The sequence below is a fragment of the Schistocerca gregaria genome, chromosome 7 (assembly GCF_023897955.1).
Source record: "Schistocerca gregaria isolate iqSchGreg1 chromosome 7, iqSchGreg1.2, whole genome shotgun sequence".
NCBI classification, from domain to species: Eukaryota; Metazoa; Arthropoda; class Insecta; order Orthoptera; family Acrididae; genus Schistocerca; species Schistocerca gregaria.
Window position 1 is genome coordinate 347,051,696 of NC_064926.1, and position 14,213 is coordinate 347,065,908.

The 14,213-nt window shown below is 43.6% G+C and overlaps 1 protein-coding gene across 2 annotated transcripts in view; it reads right to left on the reverse strand.

Annotated features, from left to right (window-relative positions):
- LOC126281404 (glutathione S-transferase D7-like) overlaps positions 1-13,484 on the reverse strand; it is a 97,188-nt gene extending 83,704 nt beyond the window's left edge. Inside the window, exon 1 of one of the 2 annotated variants that reach the window (XM_049980340.1) lies at positions 13,399-13,484. The gene's annotated coding sequence lies outside the window, so the exon portion shown is untranslated. Of the gene's footprint in view, positions 1-3,930; positions 4,206-13,398 lie in introns of those variants that run through there. The other variant, XM_049980339.1, reaches the window with a different exon arrangement.
- Positions 13,485-14,213: the final 729 nt, after the last annotated feature.

A 14,213-nucleotide genomic window follows, 5' to 3' on the forward strand; every position in this document is an offset into this window, starting at 1 on the left:
TGTGTGTGTGTGTGTGTGTGTGTGTGTGTGTGTGTGTGTGTGTGTTATTGCGGCCTGGAGTGCGGTATGCAGCCATAATCGTGAACGGCCGGGCTATCTTATGATCGGCCATAGCCTCCAAATCTATAGTCGACAGCATATTCTAGGTTTTTCGCAAGCAAGTCTTCAAAGTTTCAAGCCGAAAGACAAAAAATTAACCGCGTTTCTCTGGGAAACTGCACAGCTAGGGTTAACTAAACTGATTCGTAACTGCGCAGACGCGAAAGAGAGAACGACGTTAAATGTTACCTCAGTTTTGTCATCCCAGCTCGGCTTAATTCGGTTTGAATTCCGCTGTGTTCGAACTTTCAACCCGGTTCCGCATACACCCGAGTTGGCCCATCACTACTCACCCTTAAAACCCATCCTACGCATGCCTAGTCTCTCGTGAAAATACTCTCCTGATGCCTGGCCGTTTCCACCTCTCAACCACTGTTGCCACTTTCTACTCAGCAACAATGCATATCTGATGGTTTGTTCATATAGCAACACCTTCCGAGGCATTCTGTTATGTGTTGTGCAACAACAGATTGCGCATGGAGAATTAACAGACCTGTTCAAACAGATATTGCAACTCTTGTTTACTTATTCATATCGTGCGATCTATAAACCAGGTAACGAATGCACTCAAAAATTCCCTCCGGAGTACGGCGACATTACGCATTTTCTCTTCGACAACAGCTTTTGAGCTCTAGTCTGGTTTGACAGGTGTTCGGATTTTTCCGCAACTGTTCGGTATTTCAGCCCTGTGTTCGATAGCAAAGTATGAGCGGTACGGAATTTTTTGAATCTCATTTACTTGGCGTATTTTTTTACTGATTTGCAAGATCAAGTCAATAATTGAGTGTCGATATGATAAAAGCAGAATTCGGAATTCGTTGTAATTTGACGGTTAAAACATGCAACGAATTTTACCACAAAATTAAAGATAACAAAAATTTGCTGAAAGCTGTAAATAGCTTTAGTAAATATAGGTCAGCAAATCCTTTCGCCAGGTAATGTTTGGTAATTTTCTCAATTTATTCTGGCAACCCTAGCACTAGTAACTTTCGTCATTAATACAAAATAGGTTGCGTTGTCACCAACGACTCCATTTTTCGGCGCTAGTAATGGCACTATGAGGGTGAAAACCGCGTTTGCTTTAAATACATGCAGTAATGCCCGTGAACGTCAGTTACCTTTGAGAGTGGATTGGTTGGCTGGCTGGTTAATTTGGGGTAGGCGACCATACAGAGAGGTCATCGGTCCCATCGGACTAGGGAAGGATGGAGAAAAAAATCGGAAGGAACCATCACTTTAAATCAAACCCATGTCATGTCTGGTACGCAACAAAAGCTAAGAATTGTCTTACTTGTGTCTGTAAGGTTAAATCAGTAATTAAACTGCACCTAACTTGGGTCTCCTTCACGGTGGCTCTGCAACAGCCAAATTCAAAACATAGTTATTGAAAATTTATACGTATTGACATGTCCTTTTGATAACACATTCGGACGTTGTTTCCCGTGAAACCCCTTGCAGTTTCATTGATGTAAGTAACGTGTAAGGCAAAATGTGGTGTAAGGCAAAAAGTGGCTTCTAGTTCTACAGCTACATCTATATCCGCAGTGCATGGCGGAGGATGCATAGCACCGAGATTAGCAAGATTATCTCTCCTCTTTCCTGTTACATTCGCATATTGAACGAGGGAAAATGACTGTCTACATGTCTCTTAACTATAGCCTCATAATCTCTAAGCGAGACTCGCGATGGTGGCAGCCACCGTAAATGTCGCATAGTCTTCTTCGAAAACAGGTCATCCCTTCCAACAAAACTAAGTCCTCCATTCGCCTTCCCTTATACTGTTTTTATGTGAGCCTTTTACTTTATACAGCTTCTTAGTATTTACCCCTAAATACGTATGCGAAATGACGTGCCCAAGATTTTCACCACTCGTGATCAGATACGACACGGTGATTACACGCCGTGTCTTATTCTTTTACTTTTGATCTGTATCGTATTCATGAAAATGCTTTTATTGTTGAATATGTCCTACATAACGCGATTCAACGTAATGGATACAATGCTTATACAGGGGCTGGAACTTAAATAGTGGCAACTATTTATTCACAACCGACACAAGGAGTCATATGTTTACACCTGTTACTGTCCTTCAAAGTAGTCACCAGCGTTGTGCAGAACCCGTTGCCAGTGATGTGGAAGCCGTAGTATACCGTTAGCAGAGCCTGGTCTGTTGATGGCGCGAATGGAGCGGTCTAATGCCTATTGAATCTATGAAACAGTTCTGAAGCGAATGCGGCGAAGTGGTTCCTTTATCTTCGAAATCAAATCAAAGTCACAAGGACTTAAGTCCGGGAAGTATGGTGGATGGTGCAGTACTTCCCAGTCCCATCGACCGAACAAAGCAGCCACAGCTTGCGCTGTATGCGCCCGGGCATTGTCGTGCAACGTAACGGGTGGATTGCGCAGAAAGTGCCGCCGCTTGTTTCGCAAAGCTGGTCGCAGGTGATGCTCCAAAAACGAACAGTAATACCGTGCATTGACAGACTGCCGTGGAGGAACGTAATGCGTTAGGATAACACCATCACAGTCGTACACGAGAATAACTTTAGACCGTTCCTTTCGCATCGTCAACAAAACAGGCTCTGCTAACGGTATACTGCGCCTTCCACATTGCTGCAACGGGTTCTACAGAACGCTGGTGACTACTTTGAAGGACAGTAACAGGTGCAAACATATAACTCTTTGTATCGGTTGTGAATAAATAGTTGCCACTATTTAAGTTCCAATCCTCGTACAATCCTCAAACTGTTTAATCCATACTTCCAACAAGCCGGTTGCATTTTAGCCGTTAAGCGTCTGGCGTATCTTACAGGTTCTGAGTCGCTTTAAGACTCACAGTGACGGTGTCTTGTAAATGCTGTACGAGAGAGAGAAGTCGTGACTTTACACGTAGAGCGTTGTAGGCTGTCAATAGGGCTCGACTTTATTATGATTTGCGGCCCTATTCAATGGTAACACGCACGTGCAAATATTATAAAATTTTGCTCTACACCGAACTAGAAATTGTTTTTTTTCCGTTCTTCGTCGAGTTAGCATGTTAGTTACCCATTGACGCTGAAACGGTTGGTGAGATTTGGATGAACTTTGAAATGGAGATAGCCAATATCCTGAATTAACACATAGGCTACCTACCTTTTATTCTGAAAAAAAAAAAAAAAACGCTGTTCCCGTGGGATGGTCATCGCGACTAGTGTTCCCGTCGGATCGGTAACGTGACTAAAAGTCATCCCTGAAAGCTTCCTTTCAAATGAATGCTCTAAGTTTAGCGTATAGATTAGTATTTTCCCTTAAATAAAGAGGGAGTTGTGAGCGATACATATTCTGTCAGCTCACATCGTCTCAAAATTTGGTGATTTTTTTTTATGTTGCGCGGTTTGCTGGGGCGCAAGTGGCCTCAAGTACCTCCAAGCGATAATTTTTGTTGTGCTGAATACGCGTGGAAAGTGATTTTAGGCATAACATTTCTTTATAAACAGTATAGTCTTGTTGATACGTGGGACCACAGCCTCCAAATATTTCGTGAAGGAGAACATTGTCTGTTGTAGGCTGTATATTTATATAGTTTATTTGCTAAATAATAGTATGCCCTGTATCGAATACAAACAAAAAAGCAGTAAAATATGTAGAAGATCCGTATACAGTATAAATCGAGGAATAAGATTCCGTCTTTTCACTCCAGGCCTACCTCGCACCATGTGCGAAGCATTAACTCACAGAACACCAAAGAAAATAAATGATTTAAATATGCATCCTACAACGGACAATGTCTTTTTTTTTAATTACATTATAAAGCATGAAGACACTGTTATCGGAGATATTTGAGTGACTTACGTTCCAAGTTGTTCGCAGCTGAAGGGACGCTTCGTGCAGCAGCGTGCTCTGCGGTTTGTCTAGCAGGCAGTCGGGCAGAGAGTGGAGCACTGCAGACAAGCCTAGGCCGCTGGCACGTGCTGCTATCGCTTCTGGTTTGTGGACTGTTATATAGCGAGATCCTAAATTGAGAAACGCTGTCTCACACCAGGGTGATAAAAGGAATTAGACGAGAGGGAGTTTGTACAGTGATTCGGCACAAAAACTAATGGAAGTAACTGAAGCAGTTGTGAGACGTTACGTACGTGACATGCTAATGCACTGATTCTTATTTTTTTCGGGAGGGGTTGGAGGGGGGGGGGGGGTGGAGGCAGGATGGGGGAAGGGATTTTATCTTCTCGCTTTGTTTGTACGATGTCTGGTTGCTGTTTACATGGCTCAACTTCACATCTCGCACTTCAAGCCACGAGCAGTGTGGGGCAGTGCAACGCGCCTGAAACTTGCAAACCGTTTGAAATTTCGTGTGACACTAAGACAATCACTTAGGATCGGTCTCACGTGATGACCATACAAAATTCATCTCATATTTGAACTGAAGGTCTACTCCAAAGTAGTTACCAATCGGTTATTAAAATAACCAGTATATCCTCTGTGAAGATCGAATCTGTTTCTGGACAGTACGCTCCTGCTCGGATAACGTGTATACTCTTAACCAATAAATGGAGAAATACGGAGAACTCAACGGAAAGATTGACGTTGCTTTCGTAGCTATTTGTCGTAAATTTTCAACACTACTGAAAAGAGAATTCTTATGGCAATGCTTTGAAAGTGGCTGGATTTTCTTCAGCATCTCATACGACTAGCACAAAACACTGTCCGAGAATTTATAGAATCCATCCAGACAAACGAGGCGAATAAGACGTGGTTGTACTTTGTCACCATCGTTATTTTACATGTACATGGATAATTTTTTTTTTAGTCATCAGTCTTCTGACAGGTTTGGTGTGGCCCGGCACGAATTGCTCTCCTGTGCCAACCTCTTCATCTCAGAGTAGCACTTGCACCTTACGTCCCCAATTATCTGCTAGATGTATTCCTGTCTCAGTCTTACTCTACAGTTTTTGTCCTCTGTAGCTTCCTCTAGTATCATGGAAGTCATTCCCTGGTGCTTTAACAGATGTCCTATCGTCCTGTCCCTTCTCCTTGTCAGTGTTTTCCACATATTCCATTCCCCTCTCATTCTGCGCAGAACCACTTTTCCTCAAATTAAGGTCTAAATTTGATACTAGTACACTTCTCTTGGGCACGCATCTCGTGGTCGTGCGGTAGCGTCCTCGCTTCCCGCGCCCGGGTTCCCGGGTTCGATTCCCGGCGGGGTATGGGATTTTCTCTGCCTCGTGATGGCTGGGTGTTGTGTGTTGTCCTTAGGTTAGTTAGGTTTAAGTAGTTCTAAGTTCTAGGAGACTGATGACCATAGATGTTAAGTCCCATAGTGCTCTGAGCCTTTTTTTTTTTTTAACTTCTCTTGGGTACGATGCCCTTTCTGTCAGTGCCAGTTTGCTTTTGGTGTCTTCCTTGCTCCGTCCGTCACTGGTTATTTTGCTACCTAGCTAGCAGAATTCCTTAACTTAAAAAAAAAAAAATCGTTCAAATGGCTCTGAGCACTATAGGACTTACCTGCTGTGGTCATCAGTCCCCTAGAACTTCGAACTACTTAAACCTAACTAACCTAAGGACATCACACACATCAATGCTCGAGGCAGGATTCGAACCTGCGACCGTAGCGGTCCCGCAGTTCCAGACTGTAGCGCCTAGAACCGCTCTGCCACTCTCGCCGGACCGCTACGGTCGCAGGTTCGGATCCTGCTTCGGGCATGGATGTGTGTGATGTCCAAAGGTTAGTTAGGTTTGACCTCAGAATTTAAGTCACATAATGCTCAGAGCCATTTGAACCATTTGAACCACTCCGGCCGGCTCCTTAACTTCATCGACTTCGTGACCATCAATCGTTATAAGTTTCTCGCTGTTCTCATTTCTGCTACTTCTCATTTCTTTCGCCTTTCTTCGATTTTCAATCCATATTCTTTCCTCATTACACTGTCCATTCCGTTCAGCAGATCTTCTTCAGTTTCACTCAGGATAGCAATGTCAACAGCGAATCTTATCATTGATATCCTTTCACCTTTCATTTTAATTCCACTCCTTAACCTTTCTTGATACGGGAGTACAAATACTGTCTTCACATAGGTATTTTCTGAACTGACGATAATTACTGGGTGCATAAGCTCGCATCGTTTTTCCATAAGTTTAATAAACACGACATGTACACTTTAGTCACCCATAATACATTCTCATTCACTATATATATCTTCCAAAGCTGGGGTAAGTTTTCGATTCCACAACTGTAGACGTCACCTGGTTTTGTGACGAAGAACTCTTCGAGCAATGTTTGGAGCGCATTTTCATCCGGAAAGGAAGCTTTTCAGAGCCTTTACACATGGTTGGCCCCGGTGGCGACACTTACAACGTGCTGACATGAGGAACGTTTCCAACCGATTTTTCATACGCAAACAGCAGTTGACCGGCGTTGCCTGGTGAAACGTTGTTGTGATGCCTCCTGTAAGGAGGAGAAATGTGTACCATCACGTTTCCGACTTTGATAAAGGTCGGATTGTAGCCTATCGCGGTTGTGGTTTAGCGTATGGCGACATTGCTGCTCGCGTTGGTCGAGATCCAATGACTGTTTGCAGAATATGGAATCGGTGGGTTCAGGAGGGTAATACGGAACGCCGTGCTGGATCCCAACGACCTCGTAGCACTAGCAATGGAGATGACAGGCCTCTTATCCGCATGCCTGCAACGGATCGTGCAACCAGGTCTCGATCCCTGAGTCAACAGATGGGGGCGTTTGAAAGACAACAACCATCTGCACGAACAGTTCCACAACGTTTGCAGCAGCATGAACTATCAGCTCGGAGACCGTGGCTGCGGTTACCCTTGACGCTGCATCACAGACAGATGATGTACTCAACGACGAACCTGGGTACACGAATGGCAAAACGTCATTTTTTCGGATGAATCCAGGTTCTAGAATAAGATTTTCACTCTGCAGCGGAGTGTGCGGTGATATGAAACTTCCTGGCAGATTGAAACTGTGTGCCCGACCGAGAGTCGAACTTGGGACCTTTGCCTTTCGCGGGCAAGTGCTCTACCATCTGAGCTACCTAAGCACGACTCACGCCCGGTACTCACAGCTTTACTTCTGCCAGTATCTCGTCTCCTACCTTCAAAACTTTACAGAAGCTCTCCTGCGAAACCTGCAGAACTAGCACTGTTGAAAGAAAGGATATTGCGGAGACATGGCTTAGCCACAGCCTGGGGGACGTTTCCAGAATGAGATTTTCACTGTGCAGTGGAGTGTTTGCTGATATGAAACTTCCTGGCAGATTAAAACTACGTGCCCGACCGAGACTCGAACTCGGGACCATTGCCTTTCGCGGGCAAGTGCTGCACCATCTGAGCTATCTAAACTCAACTCACGCCTGGTACTCACAGCTTTACTTCTGCCAGGTCCACGCCTGAGACGTCGGCGGTATGCATGAGAAGACCAATGCAGCTTTCACACGTGTCGGCTGTCACGAGCGCTCGGAAGCTGAACTTGGCTGGAGACTCTGGAATCCCCTTCCCCGCCGACCGCACGCGCGGTGCCTGCCTTGGAGTGTAATCTAAGGCGCATAGGCGATATCAATTTCTCCGGTGATAGGTGCGAATGCGACTGCGTTGAGGTCATGTTTGAGAGAGACCGAGCAGAGACTTTTGGTCGGTTTGGCAGCTGGTGGTGTTTGGGCGCCCTTCCTTACTTCCCTGAGCAGCAGAGCGCAGTCTGAGCTGTTTTTGCGCAATAACGGCAATCTGGTCAGAATGTGAGTGAGTAGACAAATTTGTCTGTAGAGGAGTTACAGGTCTGGATTGAAATGAATATCTTGATTGGTGTGGTTGTTGCCAAGTGTAGTGCACTACTGGAGTTCAGAAACTGCCTTATGTCTGCCTTACATATCGAAACCTATGAGAAGTAAAAGTTTCAAAAAGATATGTTGCAAATAAATAAAGTACACTCTTTCCTCCTTCCATCAGCCTATTATGTTGCAAATAAATAAAATACACTCGTTCCTCCTTCCATCAGCCTATGAACTGAAATTACTTCCGAAAATTAGCAGTTGTTTGGCTATTTGGAGGTAAATGTTTTGCATTATTTACGAGCAGTTCACATGTCTGTAGGCTGTGCTATGAGTTATTTTTAACTGTTTACAATTAGCAAGCGTGTGTGTAGAACATTGTAAATGAGTTATGTAGGAGTGTTTTGCACGTCTGTATGATGTGGGACATGTCGGTGTGGTAGATGTACTCCATTCCTAAATAAAGTAAATTCGTTCCTCCATCCATGGACTTACTACAGGGTGAGTCCATTTTACCAGAAACGTGTAGGGAGAGGTTGAGTGCTGGTGGCTTCGTTTGAAACAATTTTCTTAGGTTGGTGGCGGAAGCGCAAGTGTGCTTTGTTTACTGGCAGATTTGCAACTTGACGCTGGTTCCTAGGAGGAGGAGGAGGAGGAGGAGGTGCCGGTCTGTTCCTTGAAAAGTAGAGTTGAACACGATTGCATACGTACATGAAATTGTAAATTGAATTATTTAATATAGCGGGGTGGTGAGAGTGAATTAGCGAGCGTTCTCGCGAGGGGCAAACGCGCTGTTATACAGGCATGGTAGATTCCACTGTCGGTGAAACTCTGGCGCCAAACGTATCCTTTGTCCGGCACGCAGTCGACAGGTTCCATCGTGTCCGGCGTTAAGTGCTCACAGGCGCAGTTGACCGTGTGTGGCGGGGCCCTGAGGCTATGTCCGTCGCGTGTATGTAGGGTGTGTGACGTAAGCATGGCGGCGCAGCGATTGTAAAGTTATAACGCGCACGCGGCAGCGTGTCAATTAGCGAGCGTTCTAGTGCGGACCAAACGTGCTGTTATATAGTCATGGCAGATTCCACTTTTGCCTCCAAAACTGTAGCACTGCGTTCTCGATCGCACAAGAACACGTGGCGAACGGCTGTGTGAGGTCGGTATCTGCAGGTTTGAACGTGGCGCCAAAAGTGTTGCAGCGAACAGCCGACCGTTGTGTGATTCAGCTCCGAGGCAGACAATTTTGGCGGGAAATTTGCGGAGGCGACGAATACACATGGTGAGCGGACAAGGGGCCACTGTGACGTCAAACTCGACAAGTTCCAGCGTGTCCAGCGAAAACATGTCTACGACGTGGGAGCGATCGTTGGGCTCGCCCCCTACGCTAGATGCCGGCCGCCTCACGTGACAGGCATTGGCAGTGTCTCCGCGCGCTGGCCAGGGGTGGTGAGGATTTGAACTAAATCAATTGGAGTGTGGACGTCGTGGTGACTGCACTGCGATATCGAAGATGTGTGTGCTGGCTGTGTTGAAGAATAAGTTATGACCGTACTGCTTGAAATAAAGTCTTCAGTCCCTTCCCCCTTTAAAATCAAAGGACGTGAATTACGTACTATAAGTGCAGTTTATTGTTTGACGCTATTATGATAGGTTACCAGTGAAAAAAAAGATAAGTGACGGAGAAAGATCATACGTGTGATCAATTATGGTGTTGGGATTTGAACTTATGATAGATTTTTGTTATGGATGTAAGGAGAATGGCTTTCTCACCGAGAAAATCGGACATCTTAAATAAATAATAAATGATAATAATATACAGAAGTACAGTTTTCGAGATATTATCGTGGTGGAATTTGAATTTGGCGCAATTTTCTAGTGGATTTAGGTCTTTAATAATAATAATAATAATAATAGATAATAAATGATAATGAATGACAATAAATGACTATGAATGATAATGAATGTTAATAAATGATAATGAATAATAATAAACAAAAGTAAGGTTTTGCAGCCATTATCGTGTAAGAATTTGAATTTGGAGGGAATTCTCTAGTGGAGGCAGGTCAATAATAGTAAATAATAATAAATGATAATAAATAATAATAAATGATAATTAATGTTAATAAATGATAATAATAATAATAATAATAATAATAATAATAATAATAATAAAGAGGAGTACAGTTTTGCATGCATTATCCTGTTGGAATTCAAACTTTCCGCCATTTTTTCTTCTGCAGGCTTAGGTTAGAGCACGTAGCACAATTGGCCATTTTCCCGCCCAAATTTAAACTTTCGGCCATTTTTTCTTGAGTTGTAAACGTCTTTGAACTGTTCGTGCAGATGGTTGTTGTCTTGCAAACGTCCCCATCTGCTGACTCAGGGATCGAGACATGGCTGCACGATCCGTTACAGCCATGCGGATAAGATGCCTATCATCTCGACTGCTAGTGATACGAGGCTGTTGGGATCCAGCACGGCGTTCCGTATTACCATCCTGAACCCACCAATTTCATATTCTGCTGACAGTCATTGGATCTCGACCAATGTGAGCAGCAATGTCGCGATACGATAAACCGCAATCGCGATAGGCTCCAATCCGAGCTTAATCAAAGTCGAAAACGTGATGGCATACATTTCTCCTCCTTACATGAGGCATCACAACAACATTTCACCAGGCAACGCCTGCCAACTGTTGTTTGCGTATGAGAAATCGGTTGGAAACGTTCCTCATGTCAGCACATTGTAGGTGTCGCCACCGGCGCCAGCCTCGTGAGAATGCTCTGAAAAGCTAATCATTTTCATATCGCAGCATCTTGTTCCTGTCGGTTACATTTCGCGTCTGCAGCTCTTCATCTTCGTGGTGTAGCAATTTTAATGGCCAATAGTGAATTTATCACACAGCTTTTAGTGCCAGGAGTCTCTCAAAAAGAGGCTCAGCTGGTCTTCAGTGCAGCTCTTTTCATTTAAACACAGGGCTGGTGTTGACTAGGAGGAATTCAAGCAGCACATTGAGAAAATCATTTAGAAACCAACGAACTATAGAATGTGATGTTAGCACATACCTCTTCTGCTCTCTATAAACCCCTCCCCATCGTTGTGTACCGAAACTGGTTTTCATAATTGAGTAAAGCCCGCACAGAATACCGTGGATGGTAGATGCGCAGATGCCAGGTCTCACGTGGGGAGGGCAACAGTAGTGGGGGCTGAGGATTGGTGCTTTAGGGGAAATGCCGAGTGCTGTAGGGAAGTGCCGTTCGTAACCGAGCCTACAGCAATTTTTTGTAACTATTGAGTGGAGATCCTACAATCTCACATTTGCAAGGCGACCTTTCAAAAATATCTGTCACCTCTGCTTTCGCTAGTACCTAAAAAGAACTGCGCCGAAAATGCAACGATTTATTTTCGCCTGGCTTGTTAACCATTTGCAATGTTCAGAGTAGTGTCACGAGTGGTGAATTTTGACTAAAACCTACACATTTCTCTTGTTGCTATGTTAAAATTTGCTTCTTTTGCCAAAACACAGTGGAGTTTACACAGTCTCACCTCAATAAAGCCCGCATCTCGTGGTCGTGCGGTAGCGTTCTCGCTTCCCACACCCGGGTTTCCGGGTTCGATTCCTGGCGGGGTCAGGGATTTTCTCTACCTCGTGATGGCTGGGTGTTGTGTGATGTCCTTAGGTTAGTTAGGTTTAAGTAGTTCTAAGTTCTAGGGGACTGATGACCTAAGATGTTAAGTCCCATAGTGCTCAGAGCCATTTCAACCTCAGTAAAATGCTCTGCAGACGCTATTCTTAAAAAATGGTTTATTAAGTTTATTAACAGCTAAGTCAAATATGTTTTCCCAATATTGGTGACAGAGACGTCCACCCAAGTCTAAAGAAAAATTCTATATGTTAGCTACCTTTCATATGCAGCAACACATTAAGTAATATGCACCAAATACAAAATCATTGTGACCCTGTTTTTCATTGCAAACTTTTTTGAATTCCATGCAGTGTCTTTTTTCTGTGTAAATATCACAATGACCATGACCTTTAATGAAATAATGGGAATGACTTTTTTACCAAATAGTTCCTATAAAATCGTTTGAAAAAGACTCCAGGGCGTGCGCCTCAATTCAGTCAATGCCGATTGGCCGAAAACTAACAGACAGTCTCGGCCTCCCTTTCCAAACAAAAGAATGAACTCCCCCTGCGCTTTGGACGAAAATTGGTCAGTGTGCACCGGTCATCGTATCCTGCACGGACTCTACTGATTGGGTGATCAGATTGGGCGTTATTTTGCCATTTGTTGTTATTCCCTGACATCAACCGATGTAGGTTTTAAGTTTTCATCCATGGTGCAATGCTGAACACGTTCAGACACGCCGGTGTTCTCGTTCCCTAGTACCAAAGGCTGCGCTATTAGGTTCCTAATTTCTGCCACTTAACTTACCATAGGTCATGTTTTCCCAAATTGTGTCGCGCTGTTTCACCGTGCGACACACAACTGTGGAGGTTACGGCGAAATTTTGTTCCATACAGAGGTCGGATTACTGTGCAATATGCCCTCATTATCCCACACGTTTTATTCGAATTTCATGTCTGCATCTACATACGAACTCCAAAGACCGCTGTGAAGCGTACCGCAAAGGATCTATATTTCTAAACGACTAATCCAGTTTATGGCATCCAGTACCAATTGAAGATTGTCTCTCTAATGTCACAATACACTCATTAAGAGGTGTAATATATTGTTGAAGGTTTAAAACAGTAATACCAGCTCTGCAGTTAGAAACTGTATGTGCATCTTGAGACAGATACTACACGCGCAAGCAAAGTTGACATTTGGCACAGCGCGGGCGGTAGCAACTGCATAGACATTCCACATTCACAGTTGCTCCCGCGACGGTAAAGGCATTTCACATTATAGTCGCTCCCATCAGCCACCGCCCCAAGAATCAACTTAGTTTCTTAGTTTGCGTGAATTATAAACTCACTGCGGGTAAAGACCCAGATTTTCTTATAGCTATCACCCTTCCGCACCCCCCCCCCCCCCTCCTTTCCACATACACACACACAAAATGAAAGAAAGAAAAGAAGTTTATCAATTACTACATTTTCGTTTTTCATGCAGTAAAACTTTAGCATCAGGTAACACGTTTCAATCAAATACATATTTACTACTAACCCTCGCAACACTTTTGCGGACAGTACCCACACATACCATCGAATATAACTGCAAAATTAATATTGTACGAGTCATAGCTCAGGAGATCCAACGTCATAAATATTGAGATGCTTAACAAACATACTTTTCCTTAAAATGGTGCGCAAATTCCAGACTATACTCGTACAGTGTTTGACAATGAGTGCAGTTTGCGACTTCCAATAAGCTTTAAACACACAAGTAATTTCAAACCTTTTCTAAATTTTTTCTCATTTGCATGCGTAACGTCAGAATTTAACATACTGTCTCATTTGTAAAGTAATCACAAGTCTGAAGCTTTTATGAAAGTTAGATTCTTGGAAGAATAGGGGTTCACTGGTACTTACTGTTTGGTAACGTAACGTCCACGGTTCGCGCTGTGGCTGTCGGGATAGGTAGGAGGTTCGCCTTGCCCGCGCAGTTTATCTGTGGTGGGTGGCGGTGAGGGGAGGGCTGCGCCGACTCTGTTCTGCAGTACTGGCAACATTACCCATGTGTTTTGTGCTCATATGATAGCTGACGTGACGCACGCAGCAGTGCTTGGGGTCAAATGAATATCTTCCCATTAGTGCCGATTTTCTCCGTTACTGGCATCACTGGACTTGTGTCTGGCACCTGACGAGCAACTACAGCTCCAAGTTCACAAACCAAGGCAAGCTTTGGCGGGACGTGCGAACTTCAGTGGTAATACCACTGGTAGTACATATAAACACACTGAAATTAAATACAACTGTAAAAATGATATTGTTTACTTACTGTGTTATATTCTCCTGCTCTGCAGGCAGCATATGAATTCAAAATCGTCCTAGACAAAATATCTTCTGCTACCATATCAATGGTACTCGAACTCCATAAAGTTGCTTTGTACTGTTTTAATGTTGAGTATAGCTGGAAATAAAAGTTTAATAAAGAGGAAAAAATACAGTACAATGTAAATTTTAGTTTTCAAAATTTATAAAGGGAACTTTACATCTTTTATGTCATTGTCTGAAGTGTGGTAGCACAAGCAGAACTACGATATGAATTGTAAAACACTAAGAAACGGTATAAACAAAAAATATATAAGATTAATCTACATTTAGTGAAAATCAGTTCCATTGGCTGTCTTATAACAGAAAAAGTAATGTCTTGCACCTCACCTGTACATGATTTTCCTAAGTCC